At 49.6% G+C, this 25,030-nt stretch overlaps 1 protein-coding gene across 4 annotated transcripts in view; it reads right to left on the bottom strand.

The window, feature by feature from the left end:
• The window catches only part of SIK3 (SIK family kinase 3), a 2,024,801-nt gene that overhangs the window by 1,131,794 nt on the left and 867,977 nt on the right, over nt 1-25,030 (bottom strand). The gene's annotated exons all lie outside the window — the stretch shown is intronic.

The following is a 25,030-nucleotide window of genomic DNA, read 5'->3' as shown; positions in this document are numbered from 1 at the left end:
ACGAGGTTGCCATCGGGGTACCGTCCTTGACACCCGCGGCAAAGGAACCGCTGAGTTCAGCAGAGCCGGTGCGTCGGAAGTAGTTGATAGTCATCCGAACTGTGTTGAGTTCAAGGTTGCAGTGGCACCAGAGTTAGAGTGGGGTCCAGTGCCACTTGGGCGCCCAGTTGAAGGTCTTTGGCTGGTACCCCTCTTATGAACAAAGAGGCTGTTTCAAATAGTGGGAAGAAAGAAAACAAGTATCGAAAGGCCATGGGGAAGGCTGGTATCGAGAGTTAAGATGGTCATACAAGGGTCAAACTAAATCCCTTGTACCATCTAAAGTCCTTAACCCATTGCCGAAGTTTTGACATTGTGAAACACTCGTTTGCGCCTGGCTGAGAGAAATGCTGTACGAACTGTGAATGTGTGAAGCCTGACTGGGGGCTTAAGAGAAAGCCTGACTGGGGGTTTAAGAGAAAGCCTGACTGGGGGCTTAAGAGAAAGCCTGACTGGGGTCTGGAAAACCAAGCGAAGTGAATCTTGCATAGTGTTAATATTCTAAGTTACTAAGTCCCCTTTCCTCCATACTGCACGGGCATCCCTCGTGAGGGACATGAGACGGAACCTTACTCAGCAGAAAAAAACCTTCCCCTTTAAATTTAGAGGTGCACTGGGGTGCGGGCCTGGGAGCATGCTCTGCCCTGACTCCACCCTGCAGCGCCACACCTCATTCCCCATAGACGCGTTGACAATAGATTTAACATTGCTTAATGACACCAGTTTTATCAGTGGGGAGGTTGGTGGGACGTATGGAGGAAAGGGGACTTAGGGCTAAGAGTATGTTAGTCACTACGGTGATTAACTTATAATTACTCTTACGTCCCGTCCCCTTTCCTCCATAGGAGATTACAACTGAATGTAGCCCGAGGGTGGAGAGGAGATCCTCTTTAACCAAACAGGTTCCTAAGAACCGCTTGTCCGAAAGCCGTGTCTGATCTAGAGCCGGCATCCAAACAATAGTGCTTGCAGAAAACCGACGGGGTGGACCATGTGGCCGCCCTGCTTATGACTTTCCTGGGGACATGCCGCTGGAAGGCAATGGCAGTTGCCTTGGCTCTGACCGCATGGGCATGCATGTTGGCCGGGGGTAGGTTATGCTGTCCCTCATAGGCTTCTCTGATGGACAAGACCATACACTGTGCTATGGAGGCCTTGGATGCCAATGCCCCTGTCTTGAGCCTCTAAAGGTGATGAATACAGCGTCTGACTTGCGGAAGCTTTTCGTCCTGTCCAGGTAGAATTTCAGTGCACGCCTGACGTCAAGGCAGTGCAGCACTCTGTGCCGCATCTCGAGGCTCAGCAAAAAATATGGGCAGCACAATTTCCTCGTGCAGATGGAATGCCGAAGGAACGTTGGGTGCGTCCGCAAGACTACCTTGTCCCTGTGAAACATAGTGTATGGCTCTGAAGCGGCCAGCGCCTGAATTTCGCTGATTCTGCGAGGTGAGGCCAGCTAACAAGGCTGTCTTGATGGTGACCAGCCTGATGTCTGCGGACACCATTAGTTCGAATGGTTTGTGCGGCAGGGCACCCAAGACTACATTGAGGTCCCACACAGGGTGTAGCTTCTTGATGGGTGGGTATAGCCTGGCGAGACACGTCGGATGTTTCCTGACAATCGGGTTGGAGGAGGAACAAATCTCCCCCTCCGAGTTTCTGTAAGACCCAATGGCTGCCAGGTAAGTGCTCCAAGTGCCATCCTGCATGCCTGAATGGGTGAGTTGCGCCAAAAAGGAAAGCACATCGTCCAGGGTACATGCCAGAGGGTTAATGCCCAGTGGCAGAACCTGGTCCACTAGCTCTTATGCTGGGCCCTGGTGGATTTGCTCCTGGTGCCCTGTATGATCTCTAGATTAGCTTTAGAGAGGCCGAGAGGTCCTAGCGTGACCTATTCAGGAACCATGCTGTGAGGGCCAATTTCTATGGTGCGGGGTGGGTGACCCTGTCCCCCTGCTGTGCCAGAACATGTGCTGGGCACGTCGGCAGGTGCATGGGAGGCCTCTCCGAGAGACTGAGCAGCTCTCAAAACCATGGTCTAGCTGGCCACCATGGAGCTATCGGAATGATGCCGAGGTGGCGAGACTCCTTGATGTTGCATTTCTCCCTGTGAATCAGCGGTGAGGGCGGAAAGGCGTATGCTGTCATTTCGTCCCACCTGATCTGAAAGTCATCGCCCACTGACCCCAGGGCCTGACCCTGCCCCTGCCAGCAGGCAAACAGTTGGCACTTCATGTTGCCCCAGTAGGCAAAGAGGTCCACCTGAGGGTGACCCCTTTTGCAAAAGATCTCCTGCAGCACTAGGTCGTTCAACTGTCACTTGTAGTTGTCCGCTCCCAGTCTACGGAGCATGTCTGCCTCCAGGTCGAATTCTCCCAGCAGGTGAACCGTCGTGAGGTAGATGTTGTTCTCCAAGGCCAAATCCCACATGCTGACTGCTAGCCTGCACAGTGAAGGGGATCTGGTACCTCCCTGCTTGTTGACATAGAACATGCTGGTCGAGTTGTCTGTCTGAATGAGGACTACCTTGCCCTCGATAACCGGAAGGAAGGCCCCGAGCGCCAGCAGTGCAGTGTGTTCAGAAGAGCGTGGGAGGTATGGTGCACTGCTTCCGGAGATGTAGCCCTGACGAGCCAGTAGTCCAGGCAAGGGTAAATGCGGTGGCCTTGCGACCTGAGGAGGGCCGCATATGTGTTCAGCCTTGTAAAGACCCTGGGGGCCGAGTTGAGGCCGAAAGGGAGCACCTTGTATTAGAAATGGTAGCCCATGATCCTCAATCGTAGAAAGGAACGATGAGGCTGGCATATCGGGACGTGTAGGTACGCGTCCTTCAGATCCAGGGAGCACATCCAGTCTCACTTGCGCAATATCTCCGCTATCAAAGTTGGCGTAACCATCTTGTATTTTTGTAGAGGTATGGAGAGGTTGCGGGTGGAAAGATCCAGCACAATTCTCAGGCCCACCTGGTTCTTTTTCTGAATGGCAAAAATCCTGGAGTAAAAGCCCAAGCCTCCCTGGGACGCAGGGACTTCATCAACTACCTGGCTCTTGACGAGCGACCGGATCTCTGCCAAAAAAGTTGCTGTCCCAACATGTGGGAGAGGAGGGGAGGATGGAGGAGAGGCTGGGATAGGGAGGCGGTACCCCATGGAGACAACAGAGAGGATCGAGGGGGCCGCGAAAATTCTGGCACCAAAATTGTGCATGGGGATCAAGCTTGCCCCTGACTGGAGAGACGTGGACCCGGAGGGGTGTGTCATTCCTTCTTTCCCTCTGAGGCTGCTGCAGTGGTGGGGGACTGGAAAATGCCCTTACCCCCCACCCCCCTTTTGTTCTTGTTTGCGCCGATGCTCGGACAGCGACTGATCAAGCTGCCTGGACCTCTGCTCTTGGAAGCCGCGGAAACGTCTGTATGTACGCCCCTTCTAATAGCGTTGCTGTGACTGGGTGTACGGTTTGGAAGTGGTCTTTGTAAGAAATTATAAGTTACTCACTGTAGCGACTAAATCGTTAGTCCCCTTTCCTCCATACTGCATGGGGTGTCACTTCCAAGGGATGGGAGACTGAACCTTTTCCACCAAAAAAAACCTTCTTCCCCTTTAAATTTAGAGGCGCGGGGGTGGGGGGGTGGCTCAGGGAGCATGCACTGCCCCGACTACGTCCTCCAGCACCACACCTCAGTCCCCATTGACGTGTCGACAATAGATTTAACAATGCCCAATAACATCAGTTTTATTGGGGGGAGGGGGGGCGGTGGTTGGATGTATGGAGGAAAGGGGACTAAGAACTAAGTGTACGTTAGTCACAATGGTGAGTAACTTATAATTACTCTTACGTCCAGTCCCCTTTCCTGCATACTGCATGGGCGATTACACCTGAATGTAGCCCCAGGGTGGAGAATAGAACCTCCTTAAGCAAATAGATTCCTGAGAACCGCCTGTCCGAATGCTGCATCGGCTGTAAAGCCGGCATCCAAACAGTAATGCTTGCAGAAAGCCGAGGGAGTGGGCCAAGTGGCCGCCCTGCTTATGACTTGCCAAGGGACATGGCGCTGGAATGCGATGGCCGTTGCCTTGGCCCCGACTGCATGGGCGAGCATGTTGGCCTGAAGTGGCTTGTGCTGGCCCTCATACACTTCCTTAAAGACCGAGACCATCCAGCAGGATATGAAGGCCTTGGAGGCCCGATTGCCTGGTCTTGAGCCTCCAAAAGTGACAAAAAGAGCTTTCGATTTGCGCAAGCCGTTGGTCCTGTCCAAGTAAAATTTCAGAGGACACCTGACATCCAGGCAGTGCATCACACTCTGTGATTCGTCCTTGCGATCAGCAAAGAACGTAGGAAGGACTATTTCCTCATTCCGGTGGAAAGCAAGAGGCAGCTTAGTCAGAAATGCTGGGCGTGTCCGCAGAACTACTTTGTCCTTGTGAAAGGTAGTACATGATTCCTAGGCAACCAGCGCCTGTATTTCGCTGACTCTAAGAGTCGAGGTGACGCCGACTATTAAGGCCGTCTTGATGGTGACCAGTCTAATGTCCGCGGATGCCATTGACTCAAATAGTTTGAGCGCCAGCTCGCCCAAGATTATTTTGAGGGCAAACACGGGGTGCAGCTTCTTGACGGGCGGGTAGAGCCTTGCAAGCCCTGTCAAATGTTTCTTGAAGCTAGGACTGGAGGAGGAGAAGATCCTCTCCTCAGAGTTCCTGTAAGCCCCGATGGCTGCGAGGTATGTACGGCAGGTGTCCACCTGCACACCAGAGTGGGCAAGGTGCGCCGAGAAGGAGAGCCTGTCGTCCAAAGTACATGCCAGGGGGTCAATTTCCTTGGAGTCTGCCCAGTACAGAATCTGGTCCATTTACTTTTATAATGGGCCCCGGTAGCCTTGCTCCTTGCGCCCTGTATGATTTCAAGATTAGCCTGTGAGAGGTTGCGGTGCCGCAGCGTTACCTGCTCAGGTACCACACAGCGAGGGCTAGTTTCTGTGGCGCGGGGTGGATGACACTGCCCCCCTGCTGCACCTGAAGAAGTGCTGAGCCCGTCGGGAGGTGAATGGGAGGCATTTCTGAGAGGCTAAGCACAGTCTGGCCAGCCACAAAGGACCTACTAGAATGATGTTGAGGTGGCGCGACTCCTTGGTCTTGCAAATCATTCTGTGAATCAGTGGAGTGGGCGGAAAGGCGTAAGCCTTCATGCTGTTCCACTGAAGCCTAAATGCATTGCCCAGGGAGCCGGGGCCCCTTCCCTGCCAGGAGGCTAACTGAGGGCACTTCTTGTTGTGCCAGGTGGCAAAGAGATCCAGCTGGGGATGACAACACCTGTTGAAGATCTACTGAATAAAGAGGTTGTTTAGCTACTACTCGTAATTGTCCGCTCCCTGCCTGCTGAGCATGTCCGCCTCCAGGTTGGATTCCCCCAGGGAGGTAGACTGCCGTGAGGTAGATGTCATTTCCCCAGGGACCACTCCCACATGCCGATTGCCAGTCTGCATAGAGGAGGGGATCTGGTTGTCTCCCTGCTTGTTGACGTAGTACATGCAGGTTGAGTTGTCTGTCTGGATGAGGACAACCTAGTCCCTGAGAACTGGTAGGAATGCTCTGAGCGCTAGCCAGATGGCGTTCGCTCTAACCAGTTGATGTGGTATTCCTGCTCCTGTCGAGTCCAGGTGCTGTGGACCGGGAGATCGTCCAGGGTGGCTCCCCAGCCCCAGAGCGAGGAATCTGTGGTGATGGTGGCCTGCGGAGCGGGTGGCCAAAAGGGCATGCCCCGCTGTAGGTTGCAGTCCCTGGACCACCAGGTTAGGACTGAGTGGAGAGAAGGCGGAACGTTGATCATCTCAGATTGAGAGCCCCGCGCCTGGTTCCAGTAGGCCACAAAGTGCAGCTGAATTCTCCTCATTCTCAATCTCATGTGTGGGACAGCTAAAAGGACAGCTGGCAAGAGATCCAGGAGATGCTGGTACTACCATGCCAAGGTCTCCTCTGCTGAGGAAGTGGGTGGTGGCCCTTTTGATGGCCGAGATCTTGTCCTCCGACGGAAAGACCTTCTCGGAGCACGTGTCCCAGATGAGGCCCAAGAATGTCAGAGTCTGCGTGGGTTGTACATGCGACTTCTTGAGATTGAGTGAGAAGCCCAGATCGTGCAGTGTTTTCATAAAGGCATGGGAAGAGTGGTGAAGCGCTTCCGGAGATGTAGCCCTGACTGACTAGCCAGTTGTCGAGGTATGGGTAGATTTGGAGGCCCAGAGGAGCGCAGCCACTGTATTCATGAGCCTGGTCAAGACCCAGGGAGCCGAGTTGAGGCCAAAAGGAAGGACCTTGTATTAAAAAATGGTAGCCCATGATCCTGAATAGTAGGAAAAACGATGGGGCTGCCATATCAGGACGTGTAGGTATGCGTCCTTCAGATCCAGGTAGCCCATCAAGTCTCCCTTGCACAAAATCTCCGCTATAAAAGCTGGCATAAGCATCTTGAATTTTTGTAGGGGTAAGGAGAGGTTAAGGGTGGAAAGATCCAGCACAACTCTCAGGCCCGCCTGGTTCTTCTACTGAATGGCGAAAATCCTGGACTTCTTTCACTGCCTGGCTCTCTACGAGTGACCCGCTCTCCGCCAGAAGAGTTGCTCTCCCAACCAGGGAGGGTGGAGGGGGAAGAGGGATGAGAGGCTGGGATGGATAGGCGGTACCCCGCGGATCCAGGGGTCCGTGGAAATTTGGTGCCAGAAATGTGCGTGGATAGCAAGCCTGCCCCCCACTGGAGACACGTGGACCCGAAGGGGCATGTCATGCCTTCTCTCCCTCGGAGGCTGTTGCGGAGGAGGGGGACTGGAAAAAGCCCTTAACTCCTCCCCTGCCCCCTTTTTGTTACTTGCGCCGGTTCTGAGACGGCGAGCGGTCCGGTTGCTAGGATCTCCGTTCCTGGAAGCTGCAGAACCCACAATACGTATGCCTCCTGTCGGAACGCTGCTGTGATTGAGTGTACGACTTGGGCGTGGTGTTTGTCAAGATGGCCGTTTGTGAACTGTTTTTCTTCTTGTCCAGCGCTCTGTCCGTGGTGGAGTGGAAGAGCTCCCCCATTCCCCTGAACAGTAGATCTAATATGCGTTCCTGGACGTCCGGGTTGAATTTCGTCACCCGGAGCAAGACTGTCCTTCTCATGTCTGTGGCGATACAGATGGCACGGCCAGAGGTGTCAATATGGGCCACGGTGGATACCATGAGGTCCTGCACCACCAGCTTGGCCTCAGCCAGCCCAACATTAAAACGTTATTGGCTCTGCGTAGTGAGTTCCGGGAGGAAGTCCGCAATTTCCCACCATAACCTTTGGTTAGCGGCAGCCAGCATGGCATCGGCGTTGGTCTGACGAAGATGCAAGGACGTGTTGGAATAGTTTCTTCCCATACGCCTCTAAGATAATCTTCTCCTTGCCTAGCAGCGCGAACAGAGGAAGAGGCTGAGGACGACTGAGGCTTGGATTGGAGTATAGTGATGCTGCAGCAATCACCGAGGGTGTGGCATTGGATGGGCCAAGAGCAAGAAGTTATCCCCCTCTATCTGCCTGTACTTGGCGTCCAGGCGTCGATTGACCGGCTGGACCAAGTGCGGCTTAAGCCAACCCTTCTTGGCCAGAAATACTACATCAGTGTTGAGTGAACCCCCCCCGCTCCCCCCTCGGCCGGCTGCTCGACCTCAGGTTGAGGTAGGCCCGGGTACTCCGCCAGCCCAGCAATACGTTCGTGGAAGGCCCTGGCAGAGGATGGCATGTCCGGATCCTCCTCTTCATCCGTATCCTGCGGATCGGGAAGATCCTGCAGAGGTGGAGGAGTAGCCGGAGACTGGGGTACAGTACCGCGGCCAGAGGCTGAGGAGGAGGCTGGAGCGGAACCGCCTGAGGAATCGGCTGGGGAGCCAGAGGCAGCAGCTGCGCCTGGGGCGCCGGCGCTAGCATCGTTGGGAGGACTTCCATGATGGCGTCCTTGAGGATAACCCCCATCCGAGATGACTTAATGAGCCAGAGGAAACTCTCAAAGAACCCCTCTTCATTGGCCGGAGAGGTGGTAGGGGGTGCTGATGGGGTATTCGGGAACTGCTGGAGCCGCTGCATACCCTGCCCGTATGAACACAGTGGGAAGCTGCCCTGCGCATAAGGAGGATAGGCTGTAGACCACGTACCTGGTTGAGGCCAGCCCCACCTTGACACTCGTTCTTCGCCGAACTCCTGGAATGGCGTCTGACGGGTGCCACTGTCTGGTGTGGCGGCCATTTTGTCTAGCTGCCTGTCACGTGCCTGCGATGTGTTGCAACCTGGATTGGTGGTAGGCGATATGGACAGGATAGCGGGCGGCTGCTGGAGCTGTTGCGTGCCCTGCCCATATGGATGCAGCAGGAACCTGCTTTGCGCAAAAGGAAGGATAAGCTGTAGGCCACATATCTGGTTGACACCAGTCCCACCTCGCCATACAGTCCTCTGCCTGCCTTCCCTGGAGGGGTGTTGGCTGGATGTCTGGATTTTCTGGCCTGGCAGTCATCATGTCGAGCTGCCTTCCACGTGCCTGTGTCGTGTTGCTCGGCTCACTAGCCCACGCCCCGTCAAGGGCTCTGGAGTGTGGATCATGGGGCCTACCCTGTTCCTCAGGCCTAGGCCCGGTAGGCATTACGCCATTGGCGGATCTGCCGGAAGAACTGCGTAAAGGTGCCCCCTCGGACATGCTGCCGGTACTAGGGCATAGCGCCTCAGGTGAAGACCTGTTAAAGAACCTTCCGGTTCCTCTGCACCCTCACTGGGAGGATCTGCAGATCCTTTGGTCTCTCAGCCGGTAGCTGATACAGTCTTAGTACTTATACCGGTACGAGGACCTGTGCGGTCCCTCCCATTCGGGCAAGTCTTTGGGAAGGCGTCTCCCTTGCGGGGGGCACTTGAAAAGAGCGCCCCTACCTTGGGCTTAGATCAGGTGCTCTGGAGGTGATTTGTGGAAGAGCTCTCTCCACCTGGCCAGTCTGTTCTTCAAAGACCTCGAGGAAAGCATGTTGCACGCGGTACAAGCTTGCCAGCCGTGGTCAGAGCCAAAGCACCATAGGCAGAGGGCGTGGGGGTCTTTAGTTCGCAGGATGGACACCTGCTGAACCCTGTACAAGTCGAAATGTGACAGGGAGGAGTGCGACGCCTGAGGACCAAGTACCTGAATGATAAAAAGACAAAATGAGAAAGAGAAGAAGTATTCACGTGTGGAATTACATGGCTGAAGCCAAACCCAAGAGCACTGGTGAACTCAGCCTGCTCCCGTCGACGAGGAATAGGGGACTGAGATGTGGCACCGGAGGGCGGAGTCAGGGCAGCACATGCTCCCAGGGCCACACTGGGGGAGACGGAACCGGCGTGGTGGCAGAGGTTGAAACAGCGGCGTCAGATGATGCTTCCTCTTCTTCGCTGGAGGTTGATTGGGGACCTGGGAGACCAAAGGTACTGGAGCCAGAGGCATCCTCATCTGTATCTCTGACACCGAGGTGTGTAGAGTTGACAGAATATCCAGGGAACTGTCCCTCGTCTGAGAAGGCAGAACAGGAAAACTAAGCCCTGCACCGGTGTCGTGGTTGGCCTCTTCAATGTCCTTATCGACTGTATGTAGGTACTCCTGGTATTCGCCGTCCATGGACGAAACCGCCATGGTTTTAGTGACGGCCTCGGAGGGCTGTTTCGGGTACTCTTCTGCCCCCCCCCCCCTTTATTTCACACGGAGGGTCTTGAACCGGGGCCTGAGCCAGTTTCATCCTGTCAGGCGGTTCTGCAGACTTCGCCAAAGTCACTGCAGCAGTGTCGTGCCCCGGGGGTAGGGACACATTCTGAGCTATGGGAGCTACCCTTGCAGGATCAGCACCCTTCGCTGTCATAGCAGGAGTCACCAGAGTGGCCAACGTGGTCTCAGTGTGTGGCGGTTGAGCCGCCTTAGGCTGTTCGGCCTTCTTGTCCTCTGTCCGCTGCTTCTCAGATTTCTCACTAGTTTAGCCGGTGTAGATGATTTCCTCTTCAAAGAGGAGCTTGATTGTCGGCTGGCAATGGAGGTGGAAGGTGATGTTGACCACGCCCTACCCACTTGGGACCCGCTTCCATAGCGCATCCGGTGGACTTGGACTTGTGGCTCTTGGCCTTATCTTGAGCCCCACGGATGAGGCGCCCTCAAAGGACTCAGAAGACCGCTCATCAGACCAGACGGTCCTTTGTGAGGCATGACCCTGCTCTGAGAACGGGTCAGATGCCTCAAGTCATGCCGCCAGCCTACTACGCTGGTGCATCATTGTCTCCTTGGAGAAATCAAGGCATATCGTGCACTCTACCTCCTTGTGGTCTGGGTGCAGGCAGTAGAGGCATTGCAGGTGTGTGTCCTCCACAAACATGTTCAGTAGCTGCATTTGGTGCAGGACCTTAACAGGGACCTCCCATCCTCCTCTGTCATGGTAGGACGCGGGGAAGTAGGCCCAAGGCCTTGTAGAATCTTCAACGATCTTCGCCCTTGAGGGGTTCGGTACTTCACCGACAACGGTTCCCCGTTGACGGCCGATGAAGAAAAGAGCACACATGTTTCTTTGAAACAAAAATATAACTTTTTCTGTCAAAGACACGAAAATATGTACGCGAAAAAATGTACAAATAGCTCAGAGACCAAACTCTAGGACTCCCAAGCGTGCAGTAAAATTCTGAAGATGGCTGCCAAAGGAGGAGTTTTGGGAGAGGACCTTCATTGGATGGGAGCAGTATGACACAGAGGACACAGAGGACAGTGATTGATTATACAGTTTTTAAGTGAAAGTGATTTTTTTTTTCTTCTTTTACCAAGGATTCCCAGCCTGAGGACGGGGCATATTCACGAGCATGTGAATCCGTGCTGGAGAACAGATATTACATTTTGTAATGCACAACACGCCCAGAGGACTCAAGAAGCAGAAAAGGAAAAGGCAGAAAGGGAATCAAGGTTAATGTCCAGGTCAAAACGAGAAGGCTATAGAGGAGAACTTGGAAATGTAGTTCATTGTTTGAACTGTGCTTTTCTGCTGAAGATTAAGTAAAGGAAATTGAGCATAATAACTGCCTGTCTGTCTTTAATAGAATTTAAACTCCCTTCCATCCAGATAAGGGGTGTATCAGCCGCTTTTATTCACTAAAAATAGGCAACTACTCACCAAAAAATAGGGAGTACAAATACTTGCAACAAATAAATAGAACACAGACACGTAAGACCTTGTGCCCCTCCTTTCACCCACTCAGGTCCGTGGATGTTTTTGCACTAATTGAGCACACAACGCGATGGGAGAAATCGCTATTCCTGCCTGAGCAGAAAAAGTAAACATGTATCTTTTGATGCATGAATAACTAGGTGCAAAGAAATAATCATTACAAAAACATTTCTGTTTTTCAGTTAAAACCTTTTAACTTGCTTCTAAATAATCCCATTGGGCCTGACTCATTGTGCTTCTAACTTCAAAAAAAGGAAGTAAAATACTTCCACTTCCAAAACTTATCTAGAGCAATTCTAATAAGTATGAAGAACCTCTGCTATCCAAAATTATGGCACGGTGAGCAAGGCCCCCCTTTCAATATACCTTGCAATTACAGTAAGCGCCAGACGAAAACTATATTGCTGTGCGCGTTTGATGCAGATTGCAGTATCTGAGATTTTCTTTTGTGCATCTCGCTTCCGTGAATAAATCCAACGCTGGTTAATTGTATAGATAGTAATGAACAGGCTACTTGCCTGAAACTCCTGTTCTGGTGCATGGATCTTACATGGATTCTCATGCTCATGAAGATTCCCTATGGTCAAGCTGGGAATCCTCTAATATCAAAGTCGTTTCACTTTAAAGCTAAAAACTTCTAGTCACTTCTATAGCCTATTATTGTCATACTGCTCCAGACAATGACGTTGATCCTCCTAAGCTCCACCCCTGATGGCCATCTTTAGATTTGGTCACGCATGTAATGTGGAAGTAGGAACCAAGAAGAGCCAGAGAGGGTAAGGAGGGAGGAGGGTTGCATGTGAATCCATTTAAGAGCTATGCTGGAGAACAGGAGTTGCATGTAAGTAATGTTTTCCTTCTCCAGCATGGGGTCTTACATGGATTCACATATTCATGAATCACACCACCTTCCCACTGGAGCGGAGGTTGAAAAGAGCCCGGAAAACTTCCCACAGTTCCAGGACGTTGGTGTGCAACTCCTCTTCTGGAAGTAAGAGTCCTCTAGTGTAATAATGTCTTGTGTGGACGTCCTCACCCTCCAGAGAGGCGTTGATCGTGATTATCCCCTGGTAGGCAAGGGTTTGAAAGGGAGCGCCCTGTGCTAGATGCGGGTGAATTTACCACTATTTAAGGGTCTGACGGAAACGCCTGATTGAGAGCGATCGTCGCTCCACGTGCTTAGAACTTGCTGCCATGTGGCAGTGAAGGAACTATTGTAGGGGCCTCATCCTCAGTCTGCAGAAGGGAACCAGATGCATGCAGGACGACATCATTCCCAGCAGGGATTTGATTAATCGGACTGCTGCAACGGAAGCCGACAATAGCCGTTGGACCTTTCCTAGGATGGCCTACACTCTCTCTTCCATAGGAGTCGCCAGACATGAGTGTGTGTCGAGGCAAGCACCCAAGAATAGCGCTTTCTGTGATGGCGCTATGCAGGACTTCAGATAATTTATCGAGAACCCTAGAGAAGCAAGGGTCGAAGAGAGGCTCCGGATGGTGTCTGCGGTCTGCTGGACAGTATACGCCAATCGTCCAGGTAAAGGTAGATGTAGATTCCTTTGCAACGCAAATGCACTGCCACTGGAGCCAAGCATTTAGTGAACACCCTTGTGCCGATTCCAGGCCAAATGGTAGGGCCTTGAACTGGTAATGTCTTCCATGAATGACAAAATGTGGGAATTTGCAGTTTGCGATGAATGGGGATGTGGAAGTAAGCATCCAATAAGTTGAGGGTCACCATGAAATCCCCTTCCTACAGTTGGTCAAGGACGTGCTGCAACGGGACCATCCTGACTTCTGGGATTTGAGGAATTTGTTGAGGCGTTTCAAGTCTAGAATGGGTCTCCACCCTCCGCTTCTCACCAGAAAGCATCTGGAAGACACTCTGGGGCCCCAGAGGGACTGAGGGACAGGCTCTATTGCCCGATTCACTAGAAGGGCATGAATCTGCTTTTGTAGAATTTCCGCGTGCTGTTCTTGTGATGCGACGGAAGGAATTTGATGGCATTTGCCAGGAGCTAGATTGCAAGTAGAACAACGTTATATGTTACAAGTACACAATTCTGTGATACAATTGGGTTGAGTCGTCGGTACTGTATAGAAGGACAAGTTACTTACCAACTGGTAACGTTCATTCGATTGGATGTTCCGCCACCGTATTGCTCCTCTTAGATGTATCCCATCAAGCTTTGCTGCTCTATGGAAATTTTTTCGGCAGAGGGTGCTGTGCGTCGATGTCGACGAGTCGATGGTCCCTCGAAGGCCTCCATCGAGGGTGACGTCATCGGGTATACAAGTAGCACGCGCGGCGTCCGTTGGCGTCAGTTCAGTTTTTCCCCTTTTTATCTTTGATCTTGTACTATGTAGATTGTGCCGGCAGACAGGTATCAGCCTTGCGAGATTTGAGATGGCAATAATCTGGAAAAATCTACAGAGGGGTAGGCTGGGAGGGTGATGAGGAATACGTTGGAGGAACATCCAATCGAAAGAACGTTACCAGTTGGTAAGTAACTTGTACTTCGAGTGGATTGTGTCCTCCAACGTTTCCTCATCTTAGATTGACTCCCAAAGCAGTATGTATAATTTCTCTGGAGGAGGGGTTAGATTTTTTCAATGCCCTTAGATGGCGGAATAAAACACTGTTTTTCCAAAAGTCAGATCCTTAGACTGGGAAGCATCCAGGCTATAGAATTTTGAAAAGGTGTGTAGTGAAGACCAAGTTGCTGCTTCACAAATGGACCTTATTGGAACACTTCTTTGAAGGGCTGTGGAAGAGACGATGCCTCTGGTGGAATGAGCCATTAACCCTTCTGGTGGGTCTTTTTGTGCTAGCCTGTAGCATTCTGAAATGCAAAGCACGATCCAGCGTGAAATTGTCTGTTTTGTCACCGATTGATCCAGTTTCCTTCCTGTGTTACCTATAAATAGCTAGTTGTCCACTGTCTGTAAAGTCTAGAGATGTAAAAGTTTAAACCTCTTTTTGGATCCAACCTGTGTAATCTTTCCTCCTCCTTAGTAGGACGGGGTGGAGGATAGAACGCGGGTAAAACAATTTTCTGACTTAAATGAAATTCAGATATTACCTTCGGTAAAAATGATGGTTTAACCCTCAACACAACTCTGTCCTTATGGAACACAGTATAGGGTGGCCCAGAAGACAGTGCCTGCAATTCGCTCACTCTTCTTGCAGATGTTAAAGCCACTAAGAAGGCAGTTTTCCATGTTAGTAATCTTAATGGACACGTGTGCATAGGTTCAAAAGGAGCACACATTAATAATTTTAGGACTAAATTGAGATCCCAAATCGGTACTTGAAATGGGTGAGGGGGAAACACATTAGTGAGTCCTTTTAGGAATTGTATTATCAAAGGAATTTTGAAGTAGGAGCATTCTTCCGACGAGTGCTTGAAAATGGAAAGCGCCGCAAGGTAACCTTTTATTGTTCCAAAATTCAGACCTCTATGTGCTAGGGTCAGAAGGAAAGATAGTACTTCCGGAATAGAACATAGAAAAGGATTGACATTCTTTTCTCTGCACCAGTTGCAAAACTTTTTCCAACGGCAACGGTATAGAGACTTTGTTGCTGGTCTTCTTGCCGAAAGCAACACCTCCCTATCATCTGGAAGGTTCCAATCCCTGTATCTCAGCCTTTCAGATACCAAGCATGAAGGTTGAGCGTTTTGACCTCTGGATGGAGAACCTGACCCTCCATTTGAGAGAGAAGGTTCTCTCTCTGAGGAAGACGTACTGAAGGACAGATGGACATGTCTAGAAGGTCCGGGTACCACGTTCTCCTGGCCCAATCCGGGTCAATTAGGATCATGCGGCTCCCGAAGCGTCTCAGCGTCCTGATGACCTGAGGAATGACGGGAATCGGAGGGAATGCATACAATAGTGGGAAATTCCACTCCACCACGAACGCGTCCCCCAGGGCTCCTTTCGGGGGAAATTCCCTTGAGCAATACCTTACGCATTTTCGGTTGATACCGGTTGCAAATAGGTCTACTTGAGGGGTTCTCCAAAGGGCCAAGATCTCTAGAATGACTTCCTGAGCCAGTTCCCATTCGTGGGACACCGTGCTCTGCCTGCTCAGAGCATCTGCCGTCATATTCTCTTCCCCGGCTAGATGAATTGCTGTTAAAGAGATTCCCTCCTGAATTGCCCAATACCAGAGCTGCATTGCCTCTCTGCACATAGGTAGTGACCCCACACCACCTCTTTTGTTAAGGTAATGCATGGCCACTGTGTTGTCCGTCATTATCAGGACATTCTTTCCCCTGACAGATGGCAGGAAGGCCTTCAGCACTAGTCTGATTGCCCTCAGCTCTAAAAGGTTGATGTGTAGTTTGGACTCCGATGGAGACCAACGACCGTTGATTGTCAAATCGTTCGCATGAGCTCCCCACCCCATGAGTGAGGCGTCCGTCACTACTGTGATCTCCGGCCATGGTTGCCAAAAAGGTTCTCCTTTTAGGATGTTCTCTGTACAGATCCACCATAGAAGATCTTGTCGGACCTTGTTCGGAATCTGAAGATCCGTCATTTGACCTGAGAATTGGGACCACCGAGTCTTTAGAGCCAACTGAAGAGATCTCATCCTCAAGCGTGCCTCTGGAACCAGGAAGATGCAGGATGCCATGAGGCCAAGCAACCTTAAAAAGTCATTAGCCTGGAGATTTTGGGCATTTTGTAATTTGGAAACCATATGAAGAATGTCTTGAGCCCTCGACTTGGGAGGCGAGCTCTTTCCCAAGGATGTGTCTAATACAGCTCCTATGTACTGAAGGTGTTGGGAAGGTGTCAATTGCGACTTCTTGAAATTGAGGGAGAAGCCCAGTCTGTGGAGGAAGTGGCAGGTGACTTTCAGATGATCCAGTGCTTGCTCGGCAGAACGCGCCCTGATCAACCAATAGTCCAGGTAGGGGTAGACATTAATTCCCCCTCTCCTGAGGTGCGCTGCCACCACTATCATTAACTTGGTGAAGACCCTCGGGCGGAGGTCAATCCGAATGGCAGGACTCGAAACTGATAGTGTGAGTCGCCAACTACGAACCTCAGGTATTTTCTGTGCTTGAGATGAATCGGCACATGAAAATAAGCATCCTGGAGGTCCAATGACACCAACCAGTCCTGAAGTTGAAGGGCCTGAAGGATCTGAGAAAAGGTAACCATCTTGAACTTGTCCTTCCTGAGAACTTGTTCAAGTTTCTTAAGTCCAAGATGGGTCTCAGTCCTCCGTCCTTTTTGGGGATCAAAAAATACAGGGAGTACCATCCCTTGTTCCTCTCCGCTGCAGGTACTGGTTCTATAGCACCTTTCTCCAGTAGGGTTAGAACTTCCTGCTGTAGGAGCGGGTTCGAAGACTTCCATGGACCTGCTTACACTATCCGCAGTGTCCAATCCAGATTGAAGGGATTCCTGCATGGCTTCCTTTCCATCTCTAACGATGGCTAGGAACCCTTCCCTTTCTTCCCCTTCTGGTATGTGCTCCGCCGCCATTGCGATGCATTCCCACAGAGTGTACGAAAATTTTGCCAAGGCACATGTGGAGTTGGCAGATTTTAAAGCCATACTCCCAGCTGAAAATACCTTCCGTGCCCAGCCATCCACACGCTTATCATCCCTGATAGAAGGGTACGCAAGTTTGTTAGAAGCTGTGGCTGCCTGTATGACCAGACTCTCGGGAGTTGGATGTTTTGATAGATAGACGGGGTCGCTACTGGACAGGCGGTATTTTGAGGTGAGGGATTTATTTACCGGAGGAATAGAATCCGGAGTTTCCCAATTCTTGGCCACCCGATTTTGCAAGGCTACATGAAAAGTTAGTACTGGGTCTTCGGTGGGACCATGGTCCAATATATCTGTTAAATCATCCTGGATGAATTGGGCTGGTGGTCTAGCCCATCCTAAGTAATCTACTACCTTCGTCATTAATTGACGGTATGATGGACTGGCATGCTCTCCTGGTTCTGGTCTGCCAAAGTCATTCTCAGGAGATGTGTCAATGCCACTTGCATTGTGTAAAGCTTCCACCAAATCCCTCATTCTACTTTCTTCTGAGATCAAGCATTCTTGGACATTTGGGGTGCCATATTCTAGCCTAAAAGGTACATTTTCCTCATCAGATCTCTACTGTTCCTCGAAAATTGAGGTCAGGGACTTGAAAAACTCCTTCCTGGGGAGAGGCTTGAAAACCTTCTCTGGGAGAGGAGGAGGAAGAGGTGTATTACAGGGCTCTGAGGATATTACAGGTTTTGTAACCTCATCCTTCTCTTTTTCTGGCTTTCCTGGCTTGGCTGGAGCCTTTGGCGCCGAGGGCTTCAGCGTCGACATCATAGTGGTCGTCGACAGGGTCTGCTTCGAGGGCGTCGAGGCGGTCTTCGAAGATTTTCCCTTCGAGGTGTGATGGATCTCGGACGGCGTCTGTGACCTCAAACGGTCGACTCGGCTCGAGCGTTTTTCGCTCGGCGTCCTGGAAGGGTCCCTATCCTTCCTTTTTCGATCACCCGGGCTCGAGGGCGCGCGAGTGTCGGAGCGATGACGCTCGCGGCCGGCTTCCGAAGACGGCGTGGACCGAGGCTTCGCTTTCTCAAACGCTTCCATCATTTTTACCCTGAATGCTTCCCACTCTTCGGGAGACGAATGTTCCATGGGGCATTTCATCCTTTTCGGAGACTCGTCTGACGACGAGGTGGAGGGAGACCTGTGGCATTGTTTCTTCGATTTTTTTGACGAAGACGAGCGATGGGAATCGCTTCGGGACCTAGATCGATGCCTTTCGCGTCGAGGAGATTTCTCCTCATGGGATCTCGACTCGACGCTACAGGCTTTACGATCGGTTTTACGACCTACCTGTAGCTTTCCTCTCCTTTCTCGCAAGGCCTTCCCAGTCATCGCCTGACACTTCGTACAGGCCTCCATGTCGTGGCCTTCTCCGAGGCACCATAAACACTCTCGGTGCGGGTCCGTGATCGACATTTTTGAGCCGCACGACTTGCACTTTTTGAATCCCGATCTCGGGGTCATAGTCCGCGTCGATGAAGGACATATTTCGTTTATATTATTTATTATTCTTCACAGAACTCGAGGCGCGCTGAATCTCTAAAGCAACGTATACTGCGGAAAAACGGAACCGAGGCCAACAGGCGCCGCGCGTGCTACTTATATACCCGATGACGTCACCCTCGACGGAGGCCTTCGAGGGACCATCGACTCGACGACATCGACGCACGGCTCCCTCTGCCGAAAAAATTTCAGAAGAGCAGCAAAGCTGGATGGAATACATCTAAGATGAGGAATACGTTGGAGGACACAATCCACTCGAAGTGTAGGCACTGACCACGTAGGATTGGCTGTTGCTTGGGTGTCACTACCACAGCACGTGGGTCAGCTGGTCTCATCTCCGTGAGATGAAGGTCAGGCCAGCAAAAATGACACTTTCCCCGACTGATCTACAATAACAGGATCTGAGAGCAAGATACAAATGACAGTCAAAGTTTGGTAGGAATGTGGGTGCTTCCCAGAGTTCATAGACAAGTTACAGGTATACATTCTACCCTCTGCACCCCGGTACCCAGAAACCTAGAGTCCCTGACACAGGTACCCATCTTGGAGGTTTTGATCTACCTAATGTCTCATGATACAAATAGACAAGTGTTGGGGTTAGAAAGAATATACGAGTGTCAGGGATCTCAGGGGTGTTTTCGTTTGGCCACTACGGGAGGTCAGATGTCTATCTGTATCAAAGAGCAGAGGGGCATGAGCAGGTTAATGGAGATGGATGGGCACTCATGGGTTGTTGGTGAAAGGGTCGAATGAAAAGATTCGAAATACAATTGTTTCGAATCAAAAGGACCGAAAAATCGAATGCATTTCCCCCAAAAACCTGTTTTTACCAGAAAAAACACAATTATTAACTTTACCAAGCCCCAAAAAAAATACATTTAAAAAAAGGCATTTGATCCTTTTTTTTCCAATCCTTTTGAGTCGAACGTATTGTATTCGACCCTTTTTCATTCGACCCTTTAACTGGACACCCACTCATGCGGGGGCCTGTTCTGGTCCCACAAGGTGCAGTGAGCTCATCTGTTCTGGGACGGCACTAAAGGTTGCAACAATGAATGGCTGAACTTCTGTGAGAACAGGGTTTGTGCAAAGCTGGTAGGAGGCAGTGGGGTAGGGGCCTGGGCTGGCGGTGCGAGGCGCTGGGCAGAGGGAGCGATAGGCTTTTAGAGATCATTTTCAGGCCTAGTAAAATATGGCATTTGGCAGATTATCTAAAATGGAGTCTTTGCACTTCAATAAGGCTTAATTATATGCTTTCCTTGTTAGTAATTAGAAGGCGATTAACACAGATTACAATTGGGCAGGAAGGGGGGACGTCTTCCCCCCCTTCAGCACAAGTGAAATCCGTGCAGGTGGGAGTGGTGAGAGGGGCGGAAAAGACCACCTCTCCATCAACACTCACCCCTTTCGTTATTCCTAAAGTAACAAATACCCTTCTCCAGCACTTTTACATTCTTCTGCCCTTTTCACCACTTCATCCCATGCGGGTGTACCTTTTATTGGCATCCATGTGCGGCACAGACTTCTTAGACTTTCGCCACACCCTGCATATTCTTCAGGAGTGCATGACATATAAATGCAACCTCCATCCCCTGCTAGGTCACCCCACACCACCTTGTGGTTTTCTAAATCTTTGGGTTGTTTGATGGTTGTGTGCCATAAAGTATCTACTATATCCCCTGTGTTGTAGATGGCCACCATGCAATATTTGGATTCATCACTCTCGCCTGTTTGTACTTGGGCTTTCTTAGTATCATGAGGCATTTTCCCATTTCTATTTGGATTGCCCACAGTCACCATCATACCAATCGGTTAGTACAGCTGTCGCACACAAAAGATCAGCAGGAGAAAGACAATAATGGGGACCAGTAACTTCATTGCAGTCCCGAGCCAAGATGTACCCAGTCGAATGATGCGCTGAAGCAGTCACTAGATTGACCACTTTCTTCTTTCATCCGCATTCATAGTTCATGCACTGCTGATACTACATACAAGAGTGTTCAATTTTCAGCATCTGAAGAAGGCACAAATTTGCAACATACACTCCCGATTTTTTGGCAAACCCCACCTTTCACAGCCATGAGCAGGTCGAGCACGTATCAATTTTGCATTGTCATTAGTCGAAGTGCTCTTAGTTCTACCTTGATGACATTGAATCCTTCTGTGCTGTCGGCTAATTGGATCAGCTCCCAGTGGATTATCTGCAGCCATTTGACGTCTGATCGTGCCTGGATGCTGGAGATAAGTGATGTAAAAAATGTCTCTGCTGAGTTGGAGTTGATATTGATCAGGGATTTGTGCCAAGAGGTCTGAAGAGTCTTTCGAGAGGCAATTGGATGCTCTCTTTCAGCTGGACACTTGATCTTGCTGCTTGTCTTCTGATAACACATCATAGATCGGGGGCTCTTAACTTGCAGCTTTGGATGCCAGTTGCCATGGATTAGGCACCCCTTCCGCCTTGATGTGTTGCTCCGGAATCACCAGTAGAGCAGAGTGCAGCGTTGCTAGAGCACAGTGGCGCCTCCATGATGACGGGAGGTGCAAGTATGTCTGTTTGCCACACCCAATAGTGGTCCATCAAAGCTGCAGTTCCTTTTCCCATGTCCGGTATTATGAGAGTTCTGTTGCAGTGTGTATTGGAACCCACGGGTACTCTCCCTTACCCTTGGAAGCACAATACATATTTTTTTCATGCTAGATCTTGATTGTTTTATCGAGAGCTGTGACCCATGTAAGTTTTGTGATGTGTTGAGACCATACGTGGGCGCACGTGTCCTCCATCCATTGCAGTCTTTTGTCCGATAGGCCATGTAGCGCTTCTGCCTTGCACATTACTGTTGCATCTTGCCATTTATTTTCAGCGAACATTGTCCCTTTCATTGCAAAGAATGGCTCTTTAAAACATGTTGCACCTTCAGGTTTCTTCTTGCATAGCTTTTCATCAAGAGGAAGCAGTTGTAGTTTTACCGTGTGTGGAAGGTGCTCCTTGTCATACATAGTGCGAGATAAACAAGGCACTGGGATTCAACAAGGTGGGATTCTGGTGGCACTAAAACCTTAGGTGTCCCTGACGCATGAGGTATCAGTGAACAAACATGGCAGCTACCGTTTGTGGCCTGTATCCCTGTGGCACTCATATCAGAGTACCACTTGTTAGACTGGTCAAAATGAAGAAGATCCTCTACCTTATCCAACCCCAACCCGTGATATGCATCGAATTTATATTACTTAGTTTGCTGCTTCCGTCTGTGTATTAACTTATTTTTTACCATTAGTTAGTGACATTTTGTGCCGTTTACCATCAACATTCAGTGTTTCGTGTGCACTGAAAGCATGTGAACAATAAATCAGAAAAAGACCCACATCGGATGTTACATTGGTACCATTACTAAGCTGCCAGTATGGTGGGCTCTGAAGTGCTTCCGACCTGTCAGTAGGAGACAGTTTATTTATTTGGTAATGTGCACCGAACCCTTGGTAGCTGGGCGCGTTTATACACGTTTCACGAGTATACACATTTGTAACATTTGAGGTAGGATATCTGTTTGTATACAAGTCACTTGGTGGTACTGTAAACATTACCGGAGTAGATAAAGCATTATCATATACATAAATTACATTTTCACTTACATTACAAGTGGCCCAGACTGTGATGACACCTTTTTACGATTTTTGTATAATGTAGAGAGATCTGAGGAGATATTATGGTCCCGTATTAGTTTCACACCATCCCACATTAGTTTGCTCCCTTCTTGTATTAGTTTACCCCACATCTCCTTTTATGTCTCCAACCATAAAAGAAATGCTCTAGTACAGTCCCAAACACAGTAATATTATAGAAAACGCAATGGCCATAAAATAAAGGCTGCAGTCATACGAATATGCCGAGTGGCACTTCTATTATTCCTACTGCTATCTGACTCAAAATCTTTCTCTTAATCACTATATCGCTGTTGCTCAGGTAACTGTATGCCACTATGTTTTATCCAGTATTTATTAAGGAGTTGCTGCCTCACGTTCATTTTGCTGAAGTGTTCCTGGTACTACATTGTCATGGGATTTTCTAACATCTGATGTGTATCAAGTATTTCTGGCCCTTTATCTTCACTGCCGAAGGTGTGCAATATATTACCTAATAAGGGCCATGAAATCTTGGACTGTACCACCTGCGTACAAAGCTGCGGACATATACTAGTTCTCCAGGCATTAAAGGACTTGTCGGGCTATCTGCTAAAGGCGTTGAAGCATCAGTTTCATTTTCTCTAATGAATGGTTGGGGCTGTTTGTTTTGAAATCACCTGTACTGCCCTTGTGAACTGTGTGAGATATTCCTCGAATTCCTCTTCCAGCACTGTGGCACTTCTATGGGCATTGGACATTCTTCTTACCGGGGACAAGGGCGATTGCATTCGCCGCACTGTTACTATTTCCTGGGGGGACAAATGGTGGTCCTTACTGGGTTGAGTATGCAGTTAGAATAATGCTAGTGGGAGGCAATATAACCAATTATTTTTGAGAAAGGGGCAAAGCTTGGACAACCTACTTTTAAGCAGGCCGTTGATTTTATCTACCAGTCCAATCGCTTGCAGGTGATAAATTGAACACATTATGCTTTATTCCCAGTAATATAGTCACTTCTTTCAAAAAAGTCATTCACAAAACGTGTCCCATTGTGGGAGCGTTTGACATTGCATATGCCCCACTGTGGGAACACTTCTTGCTCTTACTAAAAACTTAGCTGCACATTTGCGTCTGGGTGGGCACAAGGTCCAGCTTCCACCCAGCGAGAAAAGGGACAAACCACTGCGATCAAGTATCGAGCCCCATTGCACATTTCCCCCCCCATGTCTGCATAATCAATATGCAGTTCACAGAAAGGCCCGATGGGGCAGGGCAATATTCCCCGCAGTTGCCATGAAAGTCATTCCAGAACTGAATGTTTGGCATTTTATACACTCAATTACTAATTTATTAATGTATTCTTGGAGGTTCGGGATGGACCAATCCTCCTGGATGTCTGCCGCAATGTGTTGTTTTGATGTGTGAGCAGGAAAGTGTAACTATTCAAAAGCTATTTGCAACATTTCTACTGGCATCACTACTTTCCCCGTTGTGTCCTGTCTCCATAGGTGGTCTGTGGGTGACTGTATGCAGCCCTGTTTTGCCCATAGTTCTTTTTCTGACTGGGGCGCTCTCTTTTGGAGCACTATTATTGCGCTGTTGGGAGAGAGTTATATCCATTGTCTTTAGGCTCCACCGTTCATTCTTTCATTACGCATTATGTTGATAAGGCTTTCTGAAAGTATGCTGCTTGTTTTGCAGCAGCATCCGCCGCCGCGTTCCATCCTTGTTATTAGTATGGGCTTGGCATTTTACCTGGCCTACTATTGAAGGCTTTGCAAGTGCTTCGATCAATTCATTTAGCAACACTGCATGTTGCACTGGTGACCCATCTGCTCTTCTGAACCCTCTTCTCCATCTATATAGTCCAGCATGTACTGCGGTTGTTACATATGCTGAATCTGTGTATATTGTGAGTACACATCCTTTGGCTGCATGGAGTGCTTCAATTAATGCTACCAATTCTGCTGCATGAGCAGAATAATGCATGGGCAATCTCTTCTGTATTTACACCTTGTACTCCCCTGCTCCAATCTTGCTTCTGATGCACCAACATGCTTTCCACCAGTCTCTGGACAAACAGACGCTGACCCATCTACAAAATATACTTTTCTTCACTCAAGGGAAATTGACTTGCTTTGGGAATGTCGTCTCCTTCTCCCTCATAAGTGGCACAGTCATGCATTGCATGTCCTCCAATGTACATGGCACTGTGAGGAATGTGGCTGGGTTCACTGTTTTGCAGGGGATCACATGAACGTTTGGGCTTGAGATGATAATCTCATAGGCAGTGGCCCTTTGTGTGGCGAGTGTGGTCTTCGACCGTTCAAGTATGGCAAACAGAGTGTTCAGCAAATGTGAGAGCATCCCATCACAATTGTAGAACTTTTTTCAATCGTGAAGGTAGCTACTGCAAGAGCTTGTCCGCAAGCAAAATGGCCCTGCTTTACTGTATTGAGGGTCCAGCTGTAACAAGATAGTGGTTTATGGTCCAACATTGTCTTTTGTGTCAGTACTGCGGTCATCAGTGTTCCATTTGAATGTGAGAACAAGAAAACTTCTTGGTCATAATCAGGTGTGGCAAGGACGGGTGATGTGCATATCAGTTATTTTAATGTAATGAAAGCAGTATGCATTTCAGGTGTCCATGTTATTGCTGTGTTTTCTTTCTGTGCTTCCTTTAAGCCTTGTAATAGTGGATTTTAGATTATGCATATGCAGCATAATCTAAAATCCATGCCCTGCAGCAATTACATATGCCAAGGAACTTTTGCATGTCTTTCACTCTGGGAGGTCTGGCTGTTACCTGAACTGTCGCTGCTCTGTCGCAGATTATCCTCTTACCAGCTTTGGAGATTAATTGGCCCAGATACAACACCTCTGCCAAACAGTATTGAAGTTTGGTCTTATCTACTTTGTACCCCTTGTGGGCCAGTAATGTTAACATGGGGACTGAGTCTTGTCTGCATGTTTCCTTCCCTGAACACCAGGAAGTCATCAACATATTGAATGATGGTTCTTTGAACATGAATATTGCTGCGGTCTTCGTGCAATATTGTAATGAAATTACTCGGGCTTTC

The sequence above is a fragment of the Ambystoma mexicanum genome, chromosome 9, assembly GCF_040938575.1.
Source record: "Ambystoma mexicanum isolate Mex_15411 chromosome 9, UKY_AmexF1_1, whole genome shotgun sequence".
Classification (NCBI taxonomy): domain Eukaryota; kingdom Metazoa; phylum Chordata; class Amphibia; order Caudata; family Ambystomatidae; genus Ambystoma; species Ambystoma mexicanum.
Note: the sequence above shows the minus strand (reverse complement) of the source record. Positions and strands in the feature narration are given on the sequence as shown.